Source organism: Enoplosus armatus, chromosome 10 (assembly GCF_043641665.1).
Source record: "Enoplosus armatus isolate fEnoArm2 chromosome 10, fEnoArm2.hap1, whole genome shotgun sequence".
Taxonomy (NCBI): Eukaryota; Metazoa; Chordata; class Actinopteri; order Centrarchiformes; family Enoplosidae; genus Enoplosus; species Enoplosus armatus.
Window position 1 is genome coordinate 22,958,570 of NC_092189.1, and position 7,263 is coordinate 22,965,832.

The 7,263-nt window shown below is 40.9% G+C and overlaps 4 non-coding genes across 4 annotated transcripts; all 4 read right to left on the minus strand.

The window, feature by feature from the left end:
* Window positions 1-2,409: 2,409 nt before the first annotated feature.
* Window positions 2,410-2,482, minus strand: trnak-cuu (transfer RNA lysine (anticodon CUU)). Its single transcript has one exon. It is a non-coding gene; the product is annotated as a tRNA-Lys (tRNA).
* A 257-nt stretch (window positions 2,483-2,739) lies between these two features.
* trnak-cuu (transfer RNA lysine (anticodon CUU)) lies at window positions 2,740-2,812 on the minus strand. Its single transcript has one exon. It is a non-coding gene; the product is annotated as a tRNA-Lys (tRNA).
* A 261-nt stretch (window positions 2,813-3,073) lies between these two features.
* On the minus strand, window positions 3,074-3,146 carry trnak-cuu (transfer RNA lysine (anticodon CUU)). The gene has a single exon. It is a non-coding gene; the product is annotated as a tRNA-Lys (tRNA).
* Window positions 3,147-3,403: 257 nt separating this feature from the next.
* trnak-cuu (transfer RNA lysine (anticodon CUU)) lies at window positions 3,404-3,476 on the minus strand. Its single transcript has one exon. It is a non-coding gene; the product is annotated as a tRNA-Lys (tRNA).
* Between the last annotated feature and the right edge of the window lie 3,787 nt (window positions 3,477-7,263).

The window sequence follows — 7,263 nt, forward strand, 5'->3', positions numbered from 1 at the left end:
ATTACTTTTACTGGTTGTGTTTCTAAAGATAGCTTTGTAGACTTACCGGTATTTCTGTTTTTGATGGTGAATGTGGTCGTTTGACCTCTTTTGAATCTCATTTTATTGGCTTCGTAACCATAATGTCTTGTCAACAATTACTGTCCTGTTGTTAGTAAGATTTGGACTTCCATGATGGTGCCAACTGGCACTCGCAGATTTTTGGTTCAGCTGCAGAGTCTCTGCTTTCGTGGACAACCAATATAGTATTTTCCAAATCTGGAATACATTTTTTATTAAAATTATGCATCATGTCCATCATAAGTGGAAGATATAGTACTAACTGATACCTGATATTTAATAAAATGCATATTAATCGTTTTATGTACATAAAATTTGTCAGCAACAGCTCACAAACTAACACTTAAAGTATTACCATACTTCGCAATTTCATCAACAAGTCGACACAAAAATGGTGATTTGCTGCCTTTCTCTGTTTGGTTGACATCAGTTCTGCTCCAGTATTATTATTTGTGTTATTATTATTATATAACACAAATATAATCTCATACATTATTAGTTATCCTCTAGTCTCCCATGTTGAGTAGAGTCACACAATTAGAAGAATCTTAGTTATGCTAACATGGACCTTTTACCTGCTAAAGTGTTGCTGACGTGTTTGCTAGTCATGCCAAAGTGTTTGCATGGCAACTGCTAACTAGTGATGCAATGTAGTTATGCTATACTGTTAACATGTTAGCATGAAGATTAGCTGTTGAAGTGTTAGCATGGAAGCTGGTAACTCGTTGTTGGTATGAGGTGTAACATCTTAAGTGTTAGCTATTTATGCTAAAGTGTTTGAAAGGAAGACTATATGCTAACATTTAACATGTTATGCAAATGTGTTTGCATGAAAACTGGTAGCTTAACTAGTTATGCAAATGTGTTTGCATGAAAACTGGTAGCTTAACTAGTTATGCTTAGGTTTTAGCACAGACCATTTACAGCTAAAGTGTTAGCGCGGGGCATTAACTGCTAACATTTTAGTTTGTTATGCCAAAGTGTTAGCCTGGGAACTGCTAGTAATGCTAAAGTGTTAGCTAGTTATGCTAAAGTGTTAGTATGGAAAGTTCTCCCTAGTTGTGCTACTATGGAACAGCTAAACATCTGTATTAAGATTGAATGTTGTTTTGAGAAAGTTAGAAAGTGTTCCTGCTCTCAGATAGGATGTGCATTGTTTTGTGCTGGCCCCACCGGCCTATATACTGAACTCGCCCAGGATAAATAGCATCATATTGTATCCTAACTACCCAAATAGGAGGTGCATTAGAAGTTGGAATAGAGGTGCAGAGAAAGCATCTTTCATCTATCCTGATATCCCCAAATGGTTCTGGGCTCGCTGGATCTCTGTGGTCGGGTTTAATGGCTTCCTGTGATGAGCTTTACTGCCTCACCATTTTCCCTGTGTCCCCACATTTCACAAAGTCATTACATTTTTTTCTGTAACCCAGTTTCACTTCAGTTCATTGTGACATCATGTAGGCTACACCTCTCAGATAGTTGTCATCATATGTATGACAATGTGTAATTTCTCAGGCTGAGAAATTAGTTAATTATCAGAAGACAACTTGAAATAGTTTCTATTGGCAAAAAGACAAAACACTATAACCTGTTTGTCCCACATTTTGGGAAAACAATAATTTGATCCACCAATATTATAATATTATGTTACACTATTTTATTTTTAATACATATTTTCACACTAAATGTCTCCGGACCTTCCAGCTCTGCCTCCGTAATATATGGATACTTAGCATGTGCACAATCTTACATACTGCACAAACGTGTGGTAGTAATATCGATCTTGGGCACTAATCAGTATTTGTTATAGCACTCCAAGGTTTCAACATGCTCAGGAATATTATTGATTAGCTCTCACAAAAACACTGTTGGGCAATTTTTGAAAACCCTTAGAAGGGTGGAGGTTGGAGGTTGGGTGGAGGGTACCTTATTTCAGTTCCAGCTACAATTTCATAAAAATTTATAGCTACAATGATATCTTTGATTGAGTAGCTCTCGCAAAGACACTAGCGCCTAACATGGGGCTCAAACCTGCAACTAGATTCATGTGACGAACACCTGTGGCAGTCTTCATCCTTGGCTCATCCAAGATCAACATGTTCATGGCATGCTTGGGAAGAGACTCAAACTGTGGCAGTCTTCACCCTTGGCTCATCCAAGTTGTCTAAGTCATCCTAAAAAAAAGCCCATCGCCAATGTGGGGTCCAGGGTAGGTCCAGGGTAGGTCCAGGGTAGGTCCAGGGTTTGTGTTTTTGTTAGTTGTTTAGTTTGGCTGTAGTTACTTGTAGACCACTCGGGAGTTTGATATTTCCTCACCTTTCTGATCTGCTCAATCCTAAAAAAAAACAACACCCAACGTGGGGCTCGAACCCACGACCCTGAGATTAAGAGTCTCATGCTCTACCGACTGAGCTAGCCGGGCCACTTTTGCTTCAAAAAATTATCATTTTTCAACAGCGCATCATGGATTAGGAAGAATCGGAAGGGTCGCCGTTGGAGGTTGGGTGGAGAGTGCCTTCTTTCAGCTCCAAAATAGAACCCCATCGCCAATGTGGGGTTCGGGGTAGGTCTAGGGTTTGCGTTTTTCTTAGTGGTGTAGTTTAGCTGTAGTTGCTTGTAGACCACTGGGGAGTTTGATATTTCCTCACCTTTCTGATCTGCTCAATCCTAAAATACCAACACCCAACGTGGGGCTCGAACCCACGACCCTGAGATTAAGAGTCTCATGCTCTACCGACTGAGCTAGCCGGGCTGTTTTTGTCTACAAAATTGATAATTTTTCAACAGTACATCATGGAAGAATCGGAAAGGTCGTCGTTGGAGGTTGGGTGGAGAGTGCCTTCTTTCGCTCCAAAAGAGAACCCCATAGCCAATGTGGGATTGGGGGTAGGTCTAGGGTTTGCGTTTTTCTTAGTGGTGTAGTTTAGCAGTAGTTTACCTGTAGTTGCTTGTAGACCACTCGGGAGTTTGATATTTCCTCACCTTTCTGATCTGCTCAATCTTAAAATACCAACGCCCAATGTGGGGCTCGAACCCACGACCCTGAGATTAAGAGTCTCATGCTCTACCGACTGAGCTAGCCGGGCCACTTTTGCCTCAAAAATTTATCAATTTCTGACAGTGCATCATGGACTAGGAAGAATCGGAAGAGTCATGGTTGGAGGTTGGGTGGAGAGTGCCTTCTTTCAGCTCCAAAATAGAACCCCATTGCCAATGTGGGGTTCGGGGTAGGTCTAGGGTTTGCGGTTTTGTTAGTGGTGTAGTTTACCTGTAGTTGCTTGTAGACCACTCGGGAGTTTGATATTTCCTCATCTTTCTAATCTGCTCAATCCTAAAACACCAACGCCCAACGTGGGGCTCGAACCCACGACCCTGAGATTAAGAGTCTCATGCTCTACCGACTGAGCTAGCCGGGCTGCTTTAACTAAAGAAATTGGTCATTTTTCGACAGCGCATCATGGACTAGGAAGAATAGGAAGGGTCATGGTTGGAGGTTGGGTGGAGAGTGCCTTCTTTCAGCTCCAAAATAGAACCCCATTGCCAATGTCGGGTTCAGGGTAGGTCTAGGGTTTGCGTTTTTCTTAGTGGTGTAGTTTAGCTGTAGTTGCTTGTAGACCACTCGGGAGTTTGATATTTCCTCACCTTTCTCAGAATCAGAAACTGTTTATTGCCAAGTAACATCCATTACAAGGAATTTGCCGTAGTCTGATGGTGCTACATTGTTTTTAACATATAACATATAATCAGACAAACGAGGTTGGGTGGAGAGTGCCGTCTTTCAGCTCTAAAGAAGAACCCCTTCGCCAATGTGGGGCTAGGGGTAGGTCTAGGGTTTGCGTTTTTATTTATGGTGTAGTTTAGCTGTAGTTGCTTGTAGACCACTCGGGTGTCTGATATTTCCTCACCTTTCTGCTTTCTGATCAACCCTAAAACACCAACGCCCAACGCTAGCCGGGCTACTTTAGCCCACAATGTGTGGTGTAGTTTAGCTGTAGTTGCTGAAAGCATACATTTAAGCTATTAATTTGGCTTAAGGGTTTGTAGTTGTCAGGTATTTACCAAGGTTGTGCTTTGTCACTTTGTCATTTTTCAGTCTCAAAGCTGAGGAGTGAACAGTTTGGTGACCTCAGCTGCTGCATGTGAAGCCAATTTGAGATGAGAGTCAGAATTTCGAAGTCAGAGGCCTTGGTACTCTGCCGCAAAATGGCAGACCGCTGCTTCTGGTTTGGCAACAAGCAGCTTGTTCAGTTCAAATATGAACAGCAGCATCCACAGTCAAATGGCTACATGGCAAAAATGATTAGTTAAACCTGTACGCTAACGGAACGGTCCACTAGGAAATGTCAGCGTAATAGAGTGAGATGTATTCTAACACCAAGTTCAGAGTATTGAATAAACCAAACACATCAATATGTGACCTTTGAGCTATTTTGAAGTGTGGCCTTTTGTACAAATAGAACATGTTGTTCACAGTGTTTGGTGACAAAAGTGATTTGATTCATTATCATAAGATATGAGTTTGCGACTGTGTAGCTAATGCATGCGTTTAGAAAACATGGTTAAATTATTTGCAAAAGCAATCTTTATTTCTCACTACTCGCTGTCACATTTACTGTTTTTTTACATTTCCATGCACCAGAGATTCGTGGGCTCCACCACTTTGTCATCATGCTGTGACTTCCTCCGAAATAGACTTTTAGCTGACCATGAGTGAACCTCCTGCTCCCTGTGATCCACATCAGTGAAATGACTTCAAACACTGACGCTTTCAAACTGGGTCACATTCTAATTCCCACCAGCTGAGTCAGACGTGTGCATCATTTCAAGACCAGTGGTTCTAAAATCTTTTCAAGGTTTTTAATGAATGGATGCCTACTCACGACCCCTGATCGCAGGTGGGCTTAATGGAGAGCGAATATTAAAAAGTAGTTGTTCGTTTCAGGATGATTCACTTGATGATAAAATGTGGTTTAGGAATTGAAAACTATTACATGTTTGAGAATAAAAAAGCAAGAGCTAAAGATTCTGCCAGAAGGAACTCTATGAATCCAAAATGATCTTTTAACACCTCTTATTTCTCTTATCTGATTTGTTCAATAAAGTAAACATCAATCCAACAAGACTGAGAGTCTACAGCCAAACGAGCTGCTCTGTGAGGCTCCACAGTGCTTTGAGCTAAATGCTAAAATCAGCATGATTAAATGCTCACAATGAAAATGCTAACGTGTATATTTTTTGTAGGTGTGCTGTTTACCATATTCACCATCTAGCGTGTTAGCATGCTAACATTTGCTAAGTAGCAGTAGCAGGGGGTTGCAAGAGATTTGAAGGGGAGGTGTGGACAAGTGCATGCTTGTGTTCTGAAAACAACAGGAAGTTAGTTATTTTAGTTTGTCCTGTTTATTTGGCCTTCTTATCAATGCAGTCAGCAGTTGGAGCTGCAGCAGAGGCTGTGACACAAGCTCATGGAGGCAATTAAGGTGCTTTTAAACACTCTGTGTGACTCATACTTCCAAAGGATGTTATCTTCTATTTCCATCACAAATAAACGTCCATAAATTAGCGGAGAAATCACAGAAGAAGACGCTCCTTATCATCACATTTTGACGTTTTCTTCAGTATCAAACTAACCCAGTGACAGTTGTCTGCACATACGTTGCCATCTGCAGAGCCACATCACTTTGATGTCTATGCAGTTGTACATCATCTTGCGCTGATGGGAGACCCGACAGGCTGTTTTGTTTAATTTAAAACAGGAAATAAGACACAGAGTCACAGCTTTGGCAGAGATCCTAAACATCCATAGAAACGCGCCATGATCATGTCTTTTCATGCTGTCAACCTGCTGACCCTGTCTTTCCACTGAAACCACTGCACGTCAGTCTGTTTTTCTAAGAGAAAACACCATTTGTAATAATTGTGTCTGAGAGTCTGACTGAGGCCCGCAGACGTTTTGTGGAGGCGGCACGGTGCTGGCAGAGATAACGACCGTCAGACAGGACCAGCCAGCTTTGATTGTCACTGCAGAGCCCGTATCGCTTCCTCTTTCAGGCTTCTCTCCAGTTCCCTTCCTCTCTTTATCCTCTCCGTCTTACTTTTCTGCACCCTTTCTCCTCCTCTGTTGTTTTTGTTCTCATCATTCGCTCCATTTCTAATTCTTTTCTCTTTGTGTGTTCTCTGTCTTTAACTCTTTTGCTTTCTTTTGTATTTTTCATTGCTGTCCCCGAAGGCTTTCACAATGCAGATGTTACTGCCATGTCAAAACAATGTAGAGTGAAAATTGGGCCTGAGCTAAGTCACTTTGACAAGTTTAAATACATGTTTTCCTCCTTCGTTGACATGGATGTATCTTAACCCTTGGACAGCTATTCAAAAGCTGTTTTCTTGAACATGAATGGGTTTTAATGGTATAGTTGCACATCAACCACCACAGTGGACGCTAGAGCGTCATCCCATACACTGCCACCCACCGGCCAGCCGTTGTAAGTGCAACACAAATGTCTCAAAACCAAGATGGTCAACGGACGGCCAGAAACGCTGAGCAGCTCAGGAATACCTTGCCAGTCCTTCTATAGTAGGAGACCCTTGCAGGTAAATAAAATTTGGTAACATCAAGTAACAACTAAGGAGCAACACAATTGTTAAAATTTTATTCATTGGAGTGTTAAATACATATTTCTTCAGTTGAAAACTCAAACGCATGCTGTCCACTCGAGTGGACATGTGAAGAACTTTGAAAAATGAACATTTGGAAAAAATGAAGTTAAATTTTTTTTAATTCATGCATGAAAGGGTTAAAATTATATTTACATCAAATTTTACTAAAATTATGCAAGCCACGTCAGACTTGGTGGGGCTTTTTTGGATTATCTTACAGCACAAAACAGAAAGAGGGCAATGTTTTTCCAGGTCACATAAAACTAAATCTGTTAATGTAGGAAAAAATGAAAAGAAAGAAGAATCATAAAGGGTTTATGGCAAATGTGATCTTTTAAAAAATACAATTGTACGACTGTAAAACACCTGTTTCCTGCTTACCAGTCGAGCTCGAGATGTTATAAATAACATGACAATAATACACTATTGTTTTTGAAGGTTTTTAACAGACAGATGTGTTACTTGTGTTTCTGCTGTACAGAGAGCAGCTTCTGATGCTTTAACTTATGGTTGCCATGGTTTTCAGTGTCGGTGTGGGCACTGAGC